This window comes from Symphalangus syndactylus, chromosome 24 (genome assembly GCF_028878055.3).
Source record: "Symphalangus syndactylus isolate Jambi chromosome 24, NHGRI_mSymSyn1-v2.1_pri, whole genome shotgun sequence".
Taxonomy (NCBI): domain Eukaryota; kingdom Metazoa; phylum Chordata; class Mammalia; order Primates; family Hylobatidae; genus Symphalangus; species Symphalangus syndactylus.
The window spans coordinates 62852371-62875143 of NC_072446.2; the positions used below are offsets into that span (position 1 = coordinate 62852371).

General features: G+C 44.2%; 1 protein-coding gene and 1 long non-coding RNA gene across 2 annotated transcripts in view; one reads left to right on the top strand and one right to left on the bottom strand.

Moving 5' to 3' along the window:
- Window positions 1-22773, bottom strand: part of ISM1 (isthmin 1) — a 77913-nt gene that overhangs the window by 38364 nt on the left and 16776 nt on the right. The gene's annotated exons all lie outside the window — the stretch shown is intronic.
- Window positions 20305-22571, top strand: LOC129474339 (uncharacterized). The gene is made up of 3 exons (XR_008654522.1): window positions 20305-20539; window positions 20888-21008; window positions 21882-22571. It is a non-coding gene; the product is annotated as an uncharacterized lncRNA (long non-coding RNA).

The following is a 22773-nucleotide window of genomic DNA, read 5'->3' on the forward strand; positions in this document are numbered from 1 at the left end:
CATTGAAGTCTTGGGGCCGGCTGACAAAATGGAGATCAACACTTCACTGGTGTGTCTTGAATACTTCTGTAAACTGCTTTGATCTTGAAAATGTGCAGATTATTGGTGAATTTTTTCAGGCTGTGCTTTCTCCATTGCTGGCAAAGAAAACAGAGTGGTAGCTTTTCCAGGACCAATTTCTTTTATGTCCTGTTAGGCTAAAGAATGAACTGAAATGAAGGATAAATTATTCTTTCAAGTGTAAGAAAACATGTAAGAAGCAGAGTACAAGAGTGGAAAGTGAGTTTGGCCAAAAAAAAAAAAAAAAAGAAAGAAAATGAAAAACAAACCCTTCACACATCACCTAAAACATCCCTGCAAATGTAGAGAGATGGAGAAATCATACTTTCCAGAACCACTTTGATAAAGCCCTTGCGGTGTGAGGCCAGCCATCCTCAGCATCCAGTTAAGGGCAAGGCTTTCTATTAGTCTTCCAGGCTACAGCTAACCAGCTCAGGGCTATAAAGGCCAGGCCACCAGTGGCCACCAGGGGTCTTCCGTCCCTCCTCTTCAGCCCTGTTAGAGCTCAGCCACTCCTTTAAGTCAAACTTTGAGCAAATATTTGATGAGTATGGATTATCGGTGATTTTCCAAGTTGTGCTTTGTCCATTACCAGCAAAGAAAACAGAGTGGTAACTGTCCAGGACTCGTTTTCCAGGACCCAATTTGAAGAGGCACCAGATCATTAGTGCACCTAAAAGGCCCAAGTATCTAAGTCCTCCTACGACCAGAGGGAAAGGGTGTCGAACAGGACACCAGAAGGCAAACATCTCCTGCAGTGATTCTGTGTCTCCCTGCAAGGAATGAGGGGATCCAAGGCCCAGGCCAAGGCTGATGTTCTGTTGGTGAGAGGGAGAACCTGGAGATTAAGCCAAAGGACATGGATGGCAGAGTTCAGAAGCTGAGGTCTGGGGTAGGGGTGGCCTGGGGACCCTTGCCAAGTTATTATCCTAATTAAGGAGATGGATTCTTCTCAACACTAAAGTTAAGAACCCTCATTGAAACCTATTGCTAATCTCTCTGCTCCAAGTACTTCTAAAATGGGTTTCAAAGGTCATTGGACCTTAACCTTGGAATCCTGAAAAGGGTTCAGGGTACTGTGGAAAGGACTGGGGCCAGGAGTTCAAGGTCCGGGTCTGGGTCCCAGCATTGCCTCTTCCTGTTTTGTGAGCTTTGGTAAGTTATTGCACCTTTGCACTTACGGTAGACTGGTTGGCAAAAATGTCCACAAATTCTTCTTTTCTCTAAAGATCCATGCCTCGGGTAGTTGCTTCCACACTCTTTGAGCTTCTTTTTTTTTTTTTTGAGACAGAGTTTCACTCTTCACTCTTGTTGCCCAGGCTGGAGGGCAATGGTGCGATCTTGGCTCACTGCAACCTCTGCCTTCTGAGTTCAAGCGATTCTCCTGTCTCAGCCTCCAGAGTAGCTGGGATTACAGGTGCCTGCCACCACCACGCCCGGCTAATTTTTTGTATTTTTAGTAGAGACGGGGTTTTACTATGTTGGCCAGGCTAGTCTTGAACTCCTGACCTCAGGTGATCCACCCAACTCAGCCTCTGAAAGTGCTGGGGTTACAGGCATGAGCCACTGTGCCCAGCCTTCTTTGAACTTCTTACTGCGGCCAAAGGGACAACAGTTAACAGAGACTTGAAAAGCACTTGTGCCTTAGGATTGCCTATTTTTTTTGCTCTTTGGAATGCTAAGAACACTCGGTGAAAAAGGCCAAGCTAGCCTGTTGAATGGTGAGAGACGTGTGCAGCAGAGATAATTTATACCAGATTCACCAGCCTGCCAATGGCCAGTCACTCAGATGGAGACCGTCCTAGACCATCCAGCCCTGGCTGAGCCTACCCAAGCTATGAGAGCCACCCTGCTGACCCAGAGAATCATGAGAAATAATAAATCCTTGCGGGTTTAAGCTAGTGAACCCAGTGTGGTTTGTTACACAGCAAAAGCTGACTGATATAGGACCTTGGTTATTTATTCTGTAAAATGACCATGGTGAGGTAGAATGAGAATTGCAGAAAGCCTCTCACTCTATTCAGCTCTGACCTCCTCGGAATGGAATCCTAAAGAGACACTTGTTCTGGAGAAATTATGTCACACTAACTTCAAAAAAAAAAACTCCACTTTATTCCAAATGCTGAAAACATCAAATTGAGGGTGGGAAGATTAAATAAAAATCCAGTGGTTCCCAAATGCATGAAATGTAGATTCTATCTACAATGACTGGAACATCTTCTCCTTTCTCTCTCTCCTTCTACCTGTTAGCTCAAAGCTGGGTAAAACCCGTTGGAAAATTCCAAAGCCCTGCCAACGACTTTGTTCACTGACAGGTGCTTTTTTTGGTAATAGCTTCATTGCCAGTTTTTCAAAGACTCGAAGCCGAGACTTAACAGTTCTCCTTTGTGCTTTCATGATGCACCTGTGCAGCTCTGTGTGCTGCTAGAAACTAGTAATGCCCATTTATTAACAGGAGCCCCCACCCCCCGCCGACACTGTAAAACAATTATACAGCTGTCGTAGGCCACGTATGGCCAGAGGTGAAGAGAAAGCTCCTGCCACCAGCACCTGTTCCCTTCGCCACCTGCCTGTACAGATTGTTCCTGTTTGGACTGCTGTTCTGTTCTTCTCTAGGGAAATGGTGTGATTCCTGCTTGGAAAACTGGCAGCTGATGCAATTGTGGGCTCTTGACTTAGCTTAGCTAACTTTTCTCTATAGGAAGCTGGGCTGTTACCTCTATTCATGGATTCATTCAACAAACACTTCATCGATATTTATTATGTACCAGGTACTGTGCTAGGGTGAGACAGTGCCAATAGCACATGGCTTGTTAAGACAACTTTTCCAAAACTTGGAAGTGAAGCAAAAGGGTGACTGCAAGTTTATCACTTCGTATTGGGGAAAATATAGTGTTTGAAAAAAGAGGAGCTTCATGTTGAGCATGTTATTTCCCTGTGGCTCGAGCTTTCCCACCCGTAAAATGGGTAGCATCTGTGTGGTAAAAACACTTCTTTTCTCCTCTTTATTATTCCCTTCTCTCATTAGCCTTCTCTAGCACTCACTCTTACATTGTTATATTTTCTCTTCACTGTTATTCCCCTCAGGACCAGCTCCTATCTTCCCTAGTGACAGCCACACCTCCACCTCCTCCACCTTTTTCAAATGTCTTCTCCGTGCTAGCCTTGCTCAAACGCTTTTATGTATCACTTCTACCAATTGGTTCTCAAAGCTTCCCACTGGGTGGATATAATTATCATCACCTCCATTGTACAGATGAGAAAAATGAGGTTTGGAATCCTGCCAAAGTCACCTGGCTCATACTTACTAGGGGTGTGTGAATTCTGGCTGACCCCAGGGAGGATTTAAAGCTGGACCAACAGAGACAACAAAAGGTAGCCTGTGTGGGCTGCAGCTGACGGGGAGAGTGAATGCCTCTTCCAACAACCTCAGTGTAAAGAGAGTGCTCAGAATGCAGAGAAAGGACCAACACTACCAATCGCCAGCCTCTCCAAAAAGGTCCACCTTGAGGATGGAAGGAGCAGTCAGTGTTTCAGTCATTTGATTTTAAAGCCATTTTATCTCCATGATCTCATGATCCCCTATTAAAATACAACTAGTCCTGAGAATAGTCATGGCAGACCTGCCTGGTGGGGGCAGGGCACAAAATGGGTTTTCAGATCCAACTCTCCATTTTTACAAAGCACAATCTAGAGGATCCTTTTTTTTTTTTTTTTTTTGAGATAGAGTCGCACTCTGTTGCCCAGGCTGGAGTGCGAAGGCGCAACCTCGGCTCACTGTAACCTCCGCCTCCTGGATTCAAGTGATTCTCCTGTCTCAGCCTCCTGAGTAGCTGGGATTACAGGCACCTACCACCACGCCTAGCTAATTTTTGTGTTTTTAGTAAAAATGGGGTTCCACCATGTTGGCCAGGCTGGTCTCAAACTCCTGACCTCAGGTGATCGGCCCACCTCAGCCTCCCAAAGTGCTGGGATTACAGGCGTGAGCCACCATGCCTGGCCTCTAAAGGATCTTTGAAGAGGAGGGTGGCACATGAGCCAGGGCCCAGGACACAGAGTTTCGAACTCCCAGCCTGATGCTCTCCTACTGGCTACTTGGGTGTCACTGCCTAGTGGATCTTCACGGTTTTCCAGGACTAAATTACAAACTGTCTTTCTCTTTTTGTAACTGCAGTCTCAACAAAAAACCCCACGAACTTTACTAAATATCCTTTGAATGAATGAAAGGCTGGTTGTCTGGCTGGATGAACAAACAGGATTTCAAAGCTGATAGGCAGGGGCACAGTGGACCCCTTGTAGTTTCACTTAGGTCTACCATGCCATGTACATTGTACAATTTGCGCATGGTGCAAAGATGTCTGGTGAGGGGGCAAGTAATGGCTGAAGTTGAGACTGGAGGAAGGGATATTGTCTTCCCAGAGGCAATGACTTGTTGTAATTCATATAGAGGCTTACAAGTGCTAATAGATGCGCTAGTGTCACACTTTTTTCTGTCTACTCTACCTGCAAAGTCTTTCCTTCCCTTATCCATATAGAAAACTCCTATGCATCCTTTAAAACCGTATTTAGATACTGACTTCTCTGTAAACCTTCCCTGATCTTCAGCAGAGTTAATCCCTCCTTGCTCCTCATGACTTCTTTACCATATACATACTTCTTTTCTTTTTCTATACATTATTGGACATTTATTCATCTTTGTCCAGTTTCTGGCTAAAAACACACACACAGATAATGACTGAACAGTAAACTCAACTCCACAATGGGGTAAATTATATTAGCCATGTTAACATCTTCAAGTCCTTTATTACTTGCTAACAACAAAAAGAGCATTTTATCCATTTTTTCAAATTCCTCTGCCACTGTCCTAGTCCAGGTTGCCATCATTCTCTCTTCCATCCTTCAAGTCTCAGCTTAAATGTCACCTCCAGAGAGGGAGGACTTCCCTGATCATCTTATATAACCAGTGTGCTTTCCCACTCTTTAAAAGCTCCCCTCTATCATTCTGCTTATTTCATTTGTAGTATTTATTAGCTGAAATTATTCTATTTATGGGCTTTCTTCTGTGTTGTGGTCCCTACCAGGATATCAGAACCATGAGGCAGGGACCGTGTCTGTTCTGTCACTTCTGTGCCTCCGCACTTGGCCTACAGCCCAGTACAGAGTAGGACCTCACTAAATGCTCTCTGAATGAATGGAAGGCACAATGAATAGATGGAAAAGGAAGGAATGACAAACAGGTTTTCAATGCCCAATAAGTGTGGCCACACTTGACTCCTCCTACATCTCTCGAACCACGTGTGGATTCTGAGATGTGGGAGGATGAGAAGAAGTTCTGGCAGAGGTGGAAAAGTTCTCCCTGGCTCCGTTCCTGTGTTGGCTCTTACCTGTGTGGTGACCCTGAGTCCTGGCACAGGACAGCACAGTCATCTGCCTCTGAGTGATATCACGGGCAGTGCCCAGCTTCTCCCTTTGCCCAGAGAGAGTATGTAGAGACTGTGCTGGAGGTACCAACAGCTCCTGCCACCTGCCTGTGACCAAGTCACCACTGAGCACCCAGTAAGTGCACCAAGGAGCAGCCCTGGCAGAGCAACAGAGAGCAGCAGGGGTTTAGGAAGCAGGTGCAGAAACGAGGCTCAGCAGGAGATGTGGGGGGCAGGTATTTTGCTCTCTTGAATTCAATTCTGATTCTGAACATTTTCTGAATCTGCTTGCTGTTCTTCAAAGTCAAATATGAATTCAAAGATTTTCTATTTGTATGTACATCTGTTTACACTTATATATACACATAAAGCATATGTATATGGTTATATAAATATAAATATATATTTGCAGATATAAATACACAATTATTTATTTATTTATTTTTGAGATGGAGTTTTGCTCTGTCTCCCAGGCTGGGGTGCAGTGACGTGATCTTGGCTCACTGCAACCTCCCCCTCCTGGGTTCAAGTGATTCTCCTGCCTCAGTCTCCCAAGTAGCTGGGATTACAGGCATGTACCACCATGCCTAATTTTTGTATTTTTTTTTTTTTTTAGTGGAGATATGGGGTTTTGCCATGTTGGCCAGGCTGGTCTTGAACTCCTGACCTCAAGTGATCTGCCACCTCAGCCTCCCAAGGTGCTGGGATTATAGGCATGAGCCACTGTGCCTGGCCCATAAATACACATTTATAAGTGTGTTTTTACATGTGTGTATAAACATACACATATATTTATATATATACGGATATGGATGTGTATGTGTTATTTTAATTTTAGCTTTTTTTTTAAATTTTAAGATATCTGAACTAGCCCATTGTTTCCTAACTGAGCTCACAGAAAAACTGATCATGATACTGAGTTATTAATTTAATTCATATGTTCTCAAAATGGGGGTCCCAGGCCAGCAGTGTTGGAATCGCCTGGAAATGTGTTAAAAATGCTGATTCTCAGGTCTTCTCCCCTGTGGAATCAGAGCTTCTGGGGTGGGGCCCAGCAGTGGGTGTTTGAGCAAGGCCTCCTGGCAATTCTCTGCAGGTGAGGGGCAGTGGCTGAGAGTCGGTAAGAGCTATCATTCTGAATGGTACTGTGGCAATGGGAGATGCTTTCCAGGAAACACAGGGCTCTCAAAGAGTGCAGTTTTATCTTGGAAAAGCATAATCAGATCAACAGCAAATGAGCTCCAAGGCATCCCATCCAGCCTGGGGAAACCCTCTGAGTGGTCACGCACTCCTCAGGGATGCCCCTATGATAACACCGTGAGGGAAGGCAGAGCTCCTCACCCTCCGGGTCCCTGGGTGAAGGAAGCTGCACACTGAGCAAGTGACATAAGAGATCAACATGCAGGGTGGGAAGATCAAAAACCCTGAAGGTGGAGGATGAACTGTGAGACTTGGTTCCTTCCTGCTTTTCCCTGCGCCAATAAATGCTAGCTTTGCCAGGCCCGCTTGGGTAGCAAGTACCCCAACTGGGGCAGCAACGGGCCTCCAACTGATTGCTCCCTCACTGTGTGTCTGTCCCTAATTAAGCCACACAGGTCCATGGGGAAGGACAGGTTGGTTCCAGATTGGCTAATGGATGAGATAAACTTTTCTAGCTCAGAGGTCTGGCAGAAGATTAAGCGAGATCTGAGAGCGGGGCTGGGGACCCCAGGTGGGCCTAAGAGAGAGGAGAAATTATCTGTTAGTAAATGAGAGAAGTGGGAAGACAGAAGGTGAGAGACAAGAGAGAGTGGAGAAAAACAGTTTCCTTCAGTTGCCCCAAATGCCAAGTTACTATCATCATGGTTTTAAGATGGCTCCTCTTTTTTTTTTTGAGACAGAGTCTCACTCTGTCGCCCAGGCTGGAGTGCAAGTGGCGCAATCTTGGCCCACTGTAACCTCCGCCTCCCACGTTCAAGTGATTCTCCTGCCTCAGCCTCCTGAGTATCTGGGACTACAGGTGCACGCCACCACACCCAGCTAATTTTTTTTTGTATTTTTAGTAGAGACGGGGTTTCACCATGTTGGTCAGGCTGGTCTCAAACTCCAGACCTCAAATGATCTGCCCGCTTTGGCCTCCCACAGTGCTAGGATTAGAGGTGTGAGCCACTGTGCCCAGCCAAGATGGCGCCCCTTTACACTGAAGAGCTCTCTGATGCCACAAAAGCCTCCCCACGATGAACCCATCAGCAAGGATAAATCTCAGACCATCCAACACCTAACTTGTAGTTTTCCTGATTAAAGCAATGATTCATGTATGAAGGTGAAGAAGGAGAATCTACTTGTTCCCAGCATGTACACAGCAGCCATCATCAAAGCCAAATGGTCCCTACTCCAAGGAAAAAGCATAACTTCTTGAGCTGCATTCATTCACCATCTCCCCTGTGCACTTGCTCCTTATTCTTCCAGGGACATGTTCCAGAAAAGAGGCCTGAGGGATCCATTCACACTCTTGTGTCTTAAGCTCCATAGACAGGGCCAACTGCTGCCAAGAATCCAACCCAAGAAAATGCTCTTTTCAGATAAATCTCACAGTCCCCAACTGGAAAGCTCATGTAGCAAGCAGAGCTTTGCTCTCCTCCAGCAAATTTATATCTCACCCTGGGAACATGTCATTTGCTTGCTTCAGCTTGGACTCTCCCACTTACTCCTCAAGTCTGCAGATATACAGATTGGCTTTTAAGGTAGAGCCAAACCCATTTTTAACCAGAGTCCTGGGTATTCAGTTACTAAGAGTTCGGCTCCAAGTTCTAAGTGCTCACCCTCCCCAGTGGCGTACAGAAAAGTCACACGGTAAGCAAAAAGTTCTCCAACATGGCATGCTATACAAACTTATGAATGGCTTCTTTCAAAATCCTGACTTTTGAAAGCAGGCTCAAGAAGGTCAGAAGATAGAGTCTGTTACAACTCTCGCTTGCTCTCTGACCAAAGGAAATATATTTCTAGCTCTAGCTTCTCCAAAGAGAAAGTCTTATGATCTCTACCTCCCACATACCAAGCTGGTCCCCTTGCTCCCTGCACCTCACTTTCTCTCACGCCCTGAGCCTGACTCACAGAGGATCCCATCCCCAGAATTCTGCCTTCCCCCGCAAAGTGGACTTTCTCCCATTCTGGGTTTTGAACAGAGATTCCACGACGCATGTTTGATCTCTTCACGCTCCATTTTCATTAGTCCTTCACACTCTCCATCACTTGGAAAAATACAAACAGCATGGTTCAGTTTGAAGGTTAAGAACTGACAGTCTCCATAAACATTTTTACAATAAAAGCTGACTTATCCACTGCCAGAATTCAATGCCTGTGGAAGGGGGGTGAGATAGAATGGAGGCAGGGAGCGGGAAGTGAAAACCTTCAACATCAGAAGGAGAGGACAAGTGCTCACCATTCAACTACTGGGTGAAAGAAATCCCCAGAGTTTTGCTGGCCAAAAATGACTGGGTTGATCTCTGAATAATTAAAGTATTATAGGGAGGGAGGCAGAAATCCAAGGAGCAGAACAGCTAAGGTATAAATTCCTAACTTATGGAAAATATAAAGCAATCAATGGTCATAAGTTATAAAATTTCGAGGTCATGAATATTAAAAGTGGCCTATGAAGAGATGACAAAATAATTTTCAGGATGTTTTCAGTAGGGAGAAGCAGAGGGTAAAATAGATGGGGGCAAAGGAGACCTAGAATGTAAGCCACACTCATCCTAAACCACCCAACATACTTAAAGGCTGAAATCACCTAATTAGCTGGGATTCATTTTGATGGTGTGTGGGCAGATGAGCTGCAGGGCATGTATCCATTTACTCATTCAATAGGTAATTACTGAGAGCCAATTACTCCATTCCAAAGACTGGAAATACAATAGGGAGCAAGATAGACATGAATCTTACCCTCATGGAGCTTACAGTCCACAGCAGGGGTTCCCAAATGTACATCCTGATGCCTCAGTCACATCCCAAACCATATAAATCAAACAGGGAGTTTGGGGAAGGGTCCAGGCACCAGGACCTTAAAAAGATCCCCAGGCGATTCCAATGTGCAGCAAGTTTTGGAAGCCGCTTGGCATGCTTAACTGTGTTGCCATGGTTTGCCCAATCAGTGAGGACCAAAGTATTGCCCATTACTCACTCCTTTCCCGCTCTATTTGCTAAAACTCCACCTGCCCCCAAGGACTTCATTCTCACGTCTTCAGTACGTGTGAAATTCTCTGCAAGCTGAATGACTCTGAGCCTTATCAAAGGAGTTTCCTAACTGAAAGCACCCAGCCACATCCTTGAAAGCTAGTAGGGGCCCTCGTTATTCCAAACCTAAAATTGGACACAGTACACAGTGTATAATCTGGTAACGGTATAAAATATTTGAAACCCAGAAATCCTAAGCCTCCCGGCTACCCTATCAACGTGGTCGTTTCATGGCATGAACCCTGGGAGCAGACTACCAGCAGTTTCCCATTTCCAGGTTTCTTTGTTAAGGTAGAAAAAGAGAACATGCTTGATAGCTCTTCCTTCTGTTCACTGTGAGCTTTTATATCCAGTTCCCCTGGAAGCTATCAATGGAAATCCATTATAGACTTTCTTGGGCCTCCTCCTGGATTTTCATCAATTTGGAAAGGAAACATTACATTAAGCCTTTTCTGGAAGGCCCCAGGAATTTTTGCAAATGAGAAAAAAGGAAAAGAGAATGCAGAAAGAAGTCTGCTTTAAAGTTGTAATGAACATGCCAGGAAACAAAACAAAAAATGATGGAGGCTGAGAAAAATGGTTCAGGAGAAGTACTTCCCTTTGCTTCCCATTGTGTGTTCCGAAAGGCAAAGTGGTCCCCACTCGAACCACCAGAGCCTGCCAGTTGGCCAATTCAGCAGCATTCCACGACAGAGATTAAAACCAACTTTATGACTGTGGTGTAAATAATAAAGAGCCTGGCAGGGTTTCCTTCCAAAATGAAAGCCCGTTTATTTTCCGAGGTGTATAATTTGGTTGTAAATGTTTCCTTTGGGCCAAAACATCCTCGATTGGGTTTTTGCCTGGAACACATCACTACTTTGCTGGAGAAGAATGGACTCCGTGTGGTCCTGCTGTGTCTGTCCACCTGGGGCACGGAAGGGTTCCAGTAGGCCTGCCCATGTTTCACGTCTGGCGGCAGTGGTCTGCTGGCAGAACTAGGGGTGGGAGGCAGGGGAGGCTGGCCTGGAATGGCTGCACCAGCTCCTCAGCCCTGTTCCATCTGCGAAATGGGCAGGCTCGCAGCTGATCTCCCTCCTGCCTGTTTTCAGTACCTTTCAGTGGTGGGGAGAACAGAAGATCATTAGGAACCCTGATTCCTGTGAGATTTGGCTTTTTCTCCCTAGATCTTTGTGTCCTTATTTTATTTATCTTTTCAAAAATCATCCTAAAAAATTCTACCCAGCAATGAGTCATATTCGGATAAAGGCAACAGGTTCTTTGCAGGGCTCCCGACCTGACCACATGTATGTGGGGCCTGAACTTGGCCCATGATGTTTAGCCAATCTTACCTAAACATAAACAGCTTTTTCTCCTGTACAAGCAGGTTAACAAGTTACAACACTTTCTACCAGTATTTTCATGTTGATCAACTCTCTTACATCATATACTTTCACCTTGCTTTCCATTTGTCCCTTCATGTTAATTCAAAGCCAGTGCTCGGTTTTGCAGATAGAAATATATTTATTCCACCGGCTTCCCCCTCTCACCCCCAAATGGCCGGTCATGCAGAACAGGGAAACATCTGCGGATCAAGGGAACGGCCTCAAAAGTCATCATATGTCATCCCTTCAGGTTGTTTCAAACTGTCCCTCTAACACTGGGTTTCGGATGAAGGAGAGGAAAAGAAGTGAACTGAAAGGGGAAAACAAACTGAGCACATTTCACCCTGGGTACATGTGAAGAACACTGGCAGAAATTAGTATTATGAGGCCTGGCTCAAGAGGTAAAGTTCAATGGTCTTATTTATTATGAAATCGCTTGCTGGGAAATGGTGCAGAATGCTTTTGCTAAACTCAAGATTCTCTTGAGATTGATCTTGAGGCAGTATGTCAGGCAAGGTGTTGCATTAAAAAAATAGCTTCCTCTGGAGTGGAGACATCTCACTGGTAAGGCCCATCATCTTTTCAAAAGAGTATCAAATTTTCCAGTGATGTGGTTCTTCCAAGGCAGTTCACACACCGGCAATGCAGTTCATACTCAGCTTTTTGTATAATCACCTGCTGCTGGACATCAGATCCCTTGTTGCTTCAAGTGGAGCAACAAGAAATGTTCATAAAGAAGAATCAAGTGAAGAAATGCTAGAGAATAAGAATATCTGACAATTTGTGCATACAAAGAAATGTACTACTATGAATCGGGCAGCCACAACCTCAGTCTCCAAGTAACTTGCTGGCTCTAGCTCATTTCTTCCGCACTTTTGGACGCTGCCATCACCCACATAGCCCACCTGGAACTTGGAAAATCAGGTTTGCACAGCACTTGGAAACCACAATACTGACACACGATGAACAAGTCATAGAGGAAATTCTGACTTTCCTCTGTATCAGACCCACAAAGGCAAGGGATTTAGACCACTCCTGTTGCATGAATGTCACTTTTGCACTGTGGTTAGAGGATTTTGTTCTAGGACACACACATCATACTGGGATAAAAGAGAAACCAAGATCCTACTTCTTTTTGAAAACCGTAATTCTTTCCTACTTCACTACCTTATGTCAATACATCGGAGCCTCCGGGGCTGTAAGTCACTTCCTGTCGTGGTCAGGTTTCATCTCCTTTATGAAGCTTTCACTACTTCTCACAGTTCCCAGGTGCAAACACAACTTGGCTGAAAGTCATTTTGAATTCAAAATATTGCCTACAGAGGCCTAGATGGTGGGTTTTGAGAAATAATGATCCCTCATGCTAAAGTCTCTCTTTTAAGTTGCTCCTCCTACCTACCTACCTACACACACACACACACACACACACACACACACACACACACACACCCCTCACTTTGCTGCCAGAAATGCTGTGGTTTCAGCCACGGCATCTGGCGAAGGTGTCCTGGGTCATTGGAACCCTCCTGACCTGTACAGGCTACAAGCTACTGATAACTTCATCAGATGGGCAGATGTGAATCAGGGGTCAGGACGGCACACGCTGACACTTAAAGACACAACATTTCCTGACGCTGTGTTTTTGGTAAGTTGAAAAGTTTACTTCACAGAAGAACAAGAAATTGCAGACCCAAGCCCTCTTTCTGTCTCTAAATCTCTTCTTATTTTTTTTTGAGACGGAGATTCACATTTTTTTTTGCCCAGGCTGGAGCGCAATGGCGTGATCTCGGCTCACTGTAACCTCTGCCTTCCGGGTTCAAGTGATTCTCCTGCCTCAGCTTCCCAAGTAGCTGGGATCACAAGCATGTGCTATCACACCTGGCTTTGTATTTTCAGTAGAGCCGGGGTTTCACCATGTTGGCCAGGCTGGTCTCTAACTCCTGATCTCAGGTGATCCACCTGCCTCAGCCTCCCAAAGTGCCGGGATTACAGGCATGAGCCACTGGGCCCGGCACTATTTTTTTCTTTTAAAAAAATCTCTGTCTCGCTCCCTCCTTTCCCCTGGAATGGTTTAAAAAAAAAAAGAGAGAGAAGGATATTCATTACAACGCAGGAGTTATCAAGTGACTCTAAATTGCTTTATTAAAAACCAAGTCCAGTCAGGTGGTTTTACATTGAAAAGAAAAGATATGAATGGAGAATCCCACATCAGTTACTTTCTTCTTATAAGGCCAGGGCATTGTGGGATTGGACAAGGCCTTAGAATTTGGGAATTTAATCTTGGCTCTGCCATTGTCCATTTCAGGCTAGTAGGTAAACTTTCCGGGTCTCAGGTTTCTCATCTATGAAATGAAAAAACAGTATCTGCTCTGCCTCCTTAAATGTGGTGAAGGCATTTTGGAAAGCACAACACTCCCTGACCTTCCAGACTTTCTTGGGCACTTTCCATATGCAAGTAGCTACACTGCATGCCATGGGTGTAACAGAGGAGTAAGCTACGACTGCTGGTCACATGGCCCTTCCTCTGTCCTGGCAGGCAGAGTGGGCAGTAGGGATGCTTCGTACCCACAGATAGGCATGGAGCAGGAAGAATGCAATATTCACTCAATGGATGACCCATGCTGTGAGGGTTCAGAAGTGGGCCCATTTCTACCTCGACGGTTCACAGAAAAACTTTTTTTTTGAGATGGAGTCTCGCTGTGTTGCCCAGGCTAAAGTGCAGTGGCATGATCTTGGCTCACTGCAACCTCCGCCTCCTGGGTTCGAGTGATTCTCCTGCCTCAGCCTCCCGAGTAGCTGGGATTACAGGTGTGTGCCACCACGCCTGGCTAATTTTTTTGTGTGTATTTTCAGTAGAGACAGGGTTTCACCATGTTGACCAGCTGGTCTTGAATGCCTGACTTCAAGTGATCTGCCCACTCAGTCTCCCAAAGTGCTGGGATTATAGGCGTGAGCCACAGCGCCCAGCCCACAGAAGAGCTTCTGTGGCCTATCCAGAATTTCTGCAACTGGAAAGAGGGCAAAGAACATCAGAGTGGGTGGGTACAAGGAATAGTGAGAGTCTAATTTGGCTGAAAATGCAGCCTGTAAATTGAGGGGCAGGAAAGGCGGGTCAGTTCCAGATATGGAGTTCCTCAGTATCTGTTTTGAGGCATGGAAAGGGGAATGATTGGAAGTTTGTGAGCAGAGGAGAGCAACAGTTTAGAAGATGAAAGTATTACTTTGAATTGACATGAAAGGAGAGAAACGAGAAATGAAATAAAATGAAGGAATTAAGGAAATCTGGAAAAGTAAGGACCCATGTAACTACACTGGAGTGTGCAGGGGAACTATCACTATTGGGACACACAGGAATGGGCAGGTACATGTGGAGGGGAGTATGGCAGGCAGCTTCTGAAATGGCCCTCAATGACCCCACCTCCTGGAATACACAGCCTTGTGCAATCCCCTCCCTTTGAGTGTGGGATGGAGCAAACGACTTGCTTCTGACAAATAGGGTATGGCAAACATGATGGAATGTCACTGAGATTAGGCGACAAAGACTGGATTTTGGCTTGCTCATACTCTTTTTCTGGCTTTATTCACTTACCTGCTCTGATAAATTCTGCTGCCATCCTGGGAGCTGCACCATGGAGAGGCCCACATGGCGAGGAACTGAGGGCTACCTTTACTGTAGCCTGTGAGAGGCCATGGGCCAAGGGATCCGGGTAAGCTGTGTCTGAATTCCTGACCCATGCAAGTTCTGAGATAATAAACGTGTGTTCTTTTGAGCAGCTACGGGGTAACATAAGTATGGGGTAATTTGTTATACAGTAATGGATAACTAATACAAGAAGGAAGATATTTAACCAACATGGGGTGGCAGGGAATAAGTGCTTTTTGGTATTAAAATGCCAGACTCATGGTCCAAAGTTGTGCATGTTCTTTCTTCTAGACTTTTTTGACTTTAGGAACATTTTATAAAAAGAAACCTTTCCACCACTCCTTTCTTTCATTGTTTCCTAGGGTTGATTAAAGAAACATGACCTGATGTTCAATTTCAAAAGACTCAGGGGGGGCCTTCCAATAGAAAACTGGCAGGAAATTAATGCCGTATACATGAGGCAAGGCAGATGTTTCTGAATATGACACTTAGGTGAAACACTCCTTTCCCTTTTACACATTTTACTCACTTTTGACTTTGCATAGGTGGTTTGCTTCTAGGGGAATGGAAAGGGGGACATATCTTCTCAATAGAAAATGGGGTCAAAACCTGGCCAAGGATTTTGAAGAAACCGCATTATCTCTTTTTCTGTGCTTAAATTATGGAAGTATATAGTAAAGGTAATACCATGCCTGTGAACTGGAATAAGCCTTCGTGCTACATAAATATCATTAATATGTTTTTATATGTAATGTGTTTGCTTATCATTAAATTCTTTTCACTAGTCATCTTGCTGTGTGAAAACAAATCACAAAGCTGCCTTACCAAATAATTTGTAGGACTTCAGGACATGTAATATCCGAGTAAGTGACCACTATATATTTTCATTAGCTTATGCTGTTTTTTTTTGCATAGGACATCTTCTACAGTAGTGGCAATCCTCCATATTTCAGCTGACACCTCTATGTGAGCTGTGGTCATCTTAGTGTCGAGAGAGTCCCCTCTGCCCACGTGAAAACCAGTCAGAGACGAGCTGTTTTGAATCAAGTCTCCTGCTCTTGTAGACTTTTAGTTTGACCTTGGAATGTGTAAGCAGACCTCTGCATTTAATCCAAGATTGAGGCAAGTTTTCTCTCTGCCTAGGTTTATCTTGTCTGTCTGTGAACAAGAGAGGATAGCAAATTACCTTGTTTGGATTTGTCTATAAATGTGACCTTCCTAAACTGGCTAACAGGGCTCTCTTTCTGACCTGCAGATGAATCACCAATGCCTACATTGGAGCTGTGGTAATAGACAAACACTCCCTTCTGCAAATACCATGAGCATTGAGGTCTATCCTCATTCCACTAAAGCAAACATATTATCTGGAAAATTGAGAAACAATTCCATCTTCCCTTCAAATATCTAACTATTTCAGGAAAACTGTGCCTGCTATTCTAACTGCAGAAATACTCTGAACCTCTAAGTCTTGTCATTCCATATCAAATGGGTTGTAACAATTCCTACTGAAACTATGTTTTGCTGATTAGTTAATGGATAGACATAGTGCAAACAGATGCTTAATGGTGATGGATATAGCTTAAAATTCTGGGCACGCTTAATTTCTTCCCTAGGTTTTGGCATTAGTGAAGGGCTAATTTGTTTTTATTCATAGCTTATATTTGAAAAAGTGAGGGGATGCATGGCAGTCAATGGCATTCAGATGGTCATTTTACTGCTTTTATAATAAGCAGTAGACCTAGAGGTCAGGCAGGAAGAAGACAAACAGCTAAGAGTACAGCCCTAAGTGTGGAACACTGCAGAATCTTAAAAGCGTAAGCCATATTGAGTAATGAGGCAGAGAGGGCTAGCTTTCTACCAAAAATACATGTCTTTGTGCCAAGCTGGAGGCAACCCTTATCAGGGAATACATTTCCAAGTCATCCCACATCAAGGGATGATCTATGTGAGCAGAAGTGATGTGTGTCACTTCTGAGCTGGGACTGTTAAGAAGACATCAGGGCCTCCATCATCCTGGGTCCCTGAATGACTGCATGGAACTGACCACTAAGAAAGCTGAGGGTGAAAGATGTTAAATGTTGTGCCCATGGTCACAGCCAGTTAGTGACAGAGTAGGGACTCAAAGTTATGTCTTCTGACTTCCAAGGCAAGAGTTCTTTTTGGTAATAGACAAAGGACTTCTTCCCCAAGCCACACAGTCACAGTGATTAAAAGCATGGACTCTGGTGTCCAGACAGCCAAAGTTCAAATCTTGCCTCTACCTCTGCTATCTGTGTGACTTGGGCAAGGTACTTAACCTTATTGTGTAAAATGAGGATAATAATAATGCCTACCTCAAGGTGTTGTTTTGAGGGTTAAATAAGTCAATATTAATCAAATGCTTAAAAAAGTGTCTGGCCCATAGTAGGGACTATTTAAGTATATGACAAAAACAAGTAGGTGAAATCTGTATAACTACCAGCTCCCACCACTTCACACATGAACAGTAAGGGACCCGATGTCTGAAGCTATGGCTGCCAACCTCACCTATTAAGGCTCAAGTAATTCCTACCCCTCATCTGATGCTTTTATACCAACCTAAATAAGCATAGAAACAACAGCCTAGAAGCCACCATGCCAGTGAGTAAAGGGTCTCACCTCCATTCAAGAGAAGCGCAGGACCGTTCCCATCATGGCTCCCCCAGCTGCCATCAAGAGACCAGGCTCTCCATTCTACACATCTCTGGACACTTAATTGGACTCAGCCTGTCCTCCTTCACCTTCCCAAACCTTTTACTGGACCTTCTCGGGCTTTTCCTCCATGATAATCAATCTCTCATTTTCCACCTCTCTGAACATCCCCTCAACCTCCTCCTGGATCTTCCTGGTCCCATGGCTAACTCCTGACTTTTTCTTTCCCTTCCTCCTGAAAAATAAAAACAAAAACCGAACAAACAAATCCTGCTCCTTTCAAGATGCTGGATGTTCCAACAGCTCTGTGGAGTTTCTGGTCATTCTCCATTCATCTAAAAGCCCAGCTTCTGGCTTAGTCTTCTTTATCATTGACCTCCTGTTATCCTTTTTGTTGACTCCAACATCCACCTAGATGACCTCCCCAGTTCTTGGACCTCCTCACCTCCCATACCTTTTCCCTCTACTGCATCCCAACCACCCTCTTCCCTAGACCTTTTGTCAGTAAACCTTCTACATAAAGACACTTCCCGTTCTTTTAACTCATTTTTCCAGTTTTAAAACTCATTGAGATCTCCAGGCCACTACCATTTTCTCACCTCCCTTCAGCCTTCTCTTATTTTTACTTTCCTTCTTCAACAAGTGTTCTTTTATTTTGATCATTTCCTTGCAACAGCCCTCAACTCTGCTTGCCCCCTTCTCTTCTTATATATTTGACTGGCAACACCTCCATTTTGGTTGAACTCAGTGATCCAACTTCTGTAGGTTAGTAGCCAAGCAGGTGGGTGATGGGAACAATAAAAGCATCCAACTTGACAAACTTGCTTTATTTTAGATTCATGTCCTCAAACCCTCAAATGAATACTAAGCACTGTTCCAAAATCCAACTGCCCTTCCTTCACAACCTTACTTGCTCCAGTATCCAAGAGGACCATTTTATATCTTCTCTCCTCAAACGTCCTACTTATGCTCCTGCCCTCACTTCATATTTCACTGATGGAACAGGAGTCATGGGATGGTAACTCTTTTATTACCATCACTCTGTCTATACTCCTGTCTGCATAGCTCATTTTCTTCCTCTTCCCAATTGTTACACAGAACAAGCTTTCCTGCTTCTGTGAAAGGCCAATTCTCACACATAGCCTCTTGTCTTCTTGAAGAATTCACTCCTCATTTCTCCTCTCTCAGTTTTGTATCAGCAGTCTCTCCCTTTCAATTGGATCATTCTCATCAGCATCACAGACGCCCTGGTATCTCTGATCTCACATGAACCAAAAACTCTTTTTTGACCACATGTTCATATATCTCCCCTTTTTATAGTAAAACTTTTGCAAGACTTATTTGTATATTCTGTCTCCATTTCCTCACCTTCCATTTGTTCCTTTACCCAATAGACACTGGAGTCTGTTCCCATGATGCCTCTGCAACTGCAGAGCACTTGGTGACCTCATTCAGGTCACCAGTCATGGCTGCGTTGCCCAGCTGAATGAGCACTTCTCTGGCCTCATCTTTTTTGTTCTCACAGCAGCATTCAATAGAAGTCCTCTCTCCTCAAGGCATTCTTCTCCCCTGGCTTCTGTGACACACCTCTTGGTTCTCCTTTTACCACTTTCGTCATGACACCTCACTCTCAGCTCCCTGTCCACTTGACAACCTCCCTGCTATTATCTTCATTTACATGTCCCAGAGGCATCTCATATTCCACATGTCCCATATAAATCCACTGACATGAACTCTACCCTTGTAAAACCTGGAAGCTGTCTTTGACTCTTCACTTCTTAACTCTGAAATGCAATCCAACAGCATATCCTGTTGGCTCTGTCTCAAAACTGTGTCTTGCATCCATCCACTCCTCTCTACCCTGGTCCACATCCCATCACCTCTTACCTGGATTATTATGAAATTTTCTAACATATCTATGTTCTTCCCTCTCATTCTCCACTGATCAGATGGAGCCATCATTTAGAAGCTCTTCAATGGTTCCTTCCTCACCAATCCTAGAACAGCCATATTCTTTATCATGACCTGCAAAATCCTTGCTTTTTTCTGCAAGTTCATGTGCCACTTTCTTCCTTACACACTGTTCTCCAGTCTCTTTTCCATCCCTTAGTCATGCCAAAGTCCTTCCTACCTCAAGGCTTTGGTGTTTGTGATTCCGTCTGCCTGGCTGGCTCTCCCAAGTTCTTTGCAGAGCTGGTCCTTCTATCCCCCAGTTCAGGACTCAAGTTTCACTTTTCCATCAAATCCTTCCTTGACCACCCTCTTTTAGTAGGAACTCCCAGTTATTTCCTGTCTTTTGCTCCCTGTTTATGTCCTGCTAAGCACCTATCACAATCTATAATAATTTCTTTATTCTGAATCAATTATTGTCAGTTTTCTTTCTAGAACATAAGCTTGTTCTCTATTGAATCTCCAGTGCCTAGCACAATATCTGCTTATCACAGCCACGCGATATGCAAGTGCTGAATGAATGAATGGAATTGTAGAATGCTATGTGGCTAGGCAGTGCTCAATGCTTGCTTATATGTACACTATTTCATTTGCCTGACTGCAGTTTGGTTGTATATTAAATAAAAGAGACAATTCATGTGCATTTAATTACCTTTCTGCTCCTGTAACAACCTAACAGCAACCACCAGGTAGCAGGATCCCAGCACTTCAGATGTACGTTTACTCTAATTCTCTTCAGCTAAGCGGGGCTATAAAAACTTTTACAGATGTTCAGAAATGGGGGGTTGTGTGACTTCATGAAAGATGACTTGCTTTGGAGTCTGGTACTGGCTGTAGGATAAATGAATGGTATGGTCTTAGCTAAATCTTTTAATTTCTCCAGGTTTTAGATTCTTTGTCAATGAAATGAGACATTGGAGCTTGGCTTTCTTGCCAACAAGAACATTCTAGAATTTGGTGAGTGTCTGAAATCTGCCTTCTAAACAGAGTGCCTCACCATGGAGTGCAGGCAGGTTGGAGCACAGATGAAGCCCGGGTCCAACCTGGGCATTCCTGCAGCCACGTGCAGTGACCCTTGTGTATGTGAGTGCCTGTCATATGCCCATGTATCCTGGTGGCACAGAAGGTACTTCACGTAGGTTGTCAGGACCAAGACACAGAAATTTCTCGGGGCACACCACAATAATTCCCCCACTAGCATTCACCTTAAGATGAAAGAAGTAAGTAAAACCCTTCTCAGATCTCAGGGAGGACCCTGCAGATGGATCCCTGAAAATTTAAGGCCAAGGCCATTCATGTCCGTTATTGGATTAGTCTAGACCTTAGCATTAATCCTGGCCTTGGTGAATAAGAAGTGAAAGAACCATTGTGGGGCATGAGAGAACCACACCGGACAGAGCTTCAGGGCAATGAGTCCCTGGGGAGAACCCGGAACAGAACTTCGAATACCTAGTCTGCCATAGATTTTTTCCTAAGAACCTGCCTTTCATTATTTCCATTTAATACCTGCTGTTCAATGTTTAGATTCACTCTCTTTGTGATCCAAATGCCTCTTCAAATGTTTCCAGATTTTTTCTAGTTGATGTTGATTCCCCAGATTTATCTCATTTCATGATGCCTTCAGAATTGTGTGTCGTGCTGCCATCACACTTCACACTCTCAGTAAGGAGCTCTCAGTTTTCTCACCTGGTTCGTGTCTTCCTGAATGTACCAGTGAGGGGAGCAGAGAGGGAAGGATGCACTGAGTTGTTAGCCTTTTTCCAGCAAAGTGTGGAGAGCGAAACTTTTCAGGAGTAATGGGTTAAACAGAAGTGGATGACTTGGCCACTCTTTAGAACGTCGTATCCCCTATGGGCTGATCAACTGCTATCTCGAGTGAACCTGAAAGAATTATTCTGGATTGGTCAGTTTTCAGGAGGCTGGTCATTTTGATTGTAGATGTGACTTTCTCCACCACCTGGGTCAGACTCCACGTGAAGCCAAAAACACCCCGTATGTTATAAATAATTTAACTTTTTTCTTTCTTGGAAAGTTAATAACATTATTCATTTTCTGATAGGCATAAAAACAACTTTGCTGTTTTCTAGTTGAGTTCTAGTATCTGGAAATGCTAATAAGTCTGTGAGATTTTCACACTGGAATTATGTGGAGTGATGTCCATGGGGGTATTGGGGAACTACGTATAATCTATCCAGGAGTCTAATTTGGCCCCAACCCTTAAAAAAATGTTTACTCCACTGAAGGGCAGCTCCAAATAAGTTAATGAGTAATGGGCTATGAATTTTGCCATTTTGCCTGATTTTAGTGAGGCAGCCCTCTGGTTTGAAGTAGATTGCCTCTCATTAATGACCTTCTCAAGAACTTTCAGAGCCTAGGGAGAGGGCTAGAGCATAAAAATATAATTCAAATTAGTCCCCAAAAGTCACCACGTCCAGTAGAAGGCTCTCAGGCCCATGGCTGGACTTCTGGGAATGTTTGGGCAATGTAACCACAGTGATGTTTATTAAATGGAATGTCCACGTCACAGTGCTCTCAAAGGTATTCTTTTTTTTAAATTTTAAGTTATTGCTCCTCTTTATTGTAAACGATGTCCTATAAAGAAGATATATGTCTACAATTGAGCTTTGAAGGAGGACCATGGAGCCAGTTCCTTTTAAAGGGAATGAAGTCAAGCAGTAAATCTGCTGGTCACTCTTTTCATATGGACTGCATCTCAGCCAGCAGTTGGTCTTTGATGTTGTAACAATGGCACTGGGACCTGAGGCAGAGGAGCACCCCCATAATACTGAAACTAGCCTGCATTCATTCCAATTTGGAGAACAATCTGTGGGATGGCACACACATCAGGGAGCCCAGAGAGTGAACTCCAGGGCTGTGGGTAATCTTTCCCAGTGAAAACCATCCATCTCTTCTACACCATGTACCCTGCCTGCTGCATTCTTTACTCTCTTATTAAAATTGAAGTATGATATTCCTACAGAAATATACACACACATAACTCTACAGCTCAATGAGATTTCACACACTGAAGACACCTAGGCAACCAATGCCTAGATCAAGAGGCAAAACATTACCAGCGCCCTAGCTGCCCTCCTTGGACTCCCTTTTCATCACTTCCTTGACAAAGGTAACTTTCTTCCAACAGCACGGGTTCCTTTTTCCTGGTTTTGAACTTTACCGAAACAGAATTATCCAGCATGTACTTTACTGTGCCTGGTTTCCTTCACTCAACATTACATTTGTGAAATTGTGCATGTTGCATGTAGTTGTCATCTGTTCATTCCCACTGTGTACACTTAACTACCTTATTATCCATTCTGTTGATGGCATTGGGGTTGTTTCCAGGTTGGGACCATTTTAAATAGTGCTGCTATGAACATTCTTTTTTAGGTCTTTGAGTGCATTAGTGAATAGATTTCTGGTGGTCACATACTCAGGTGGAATTGCTGGGCCA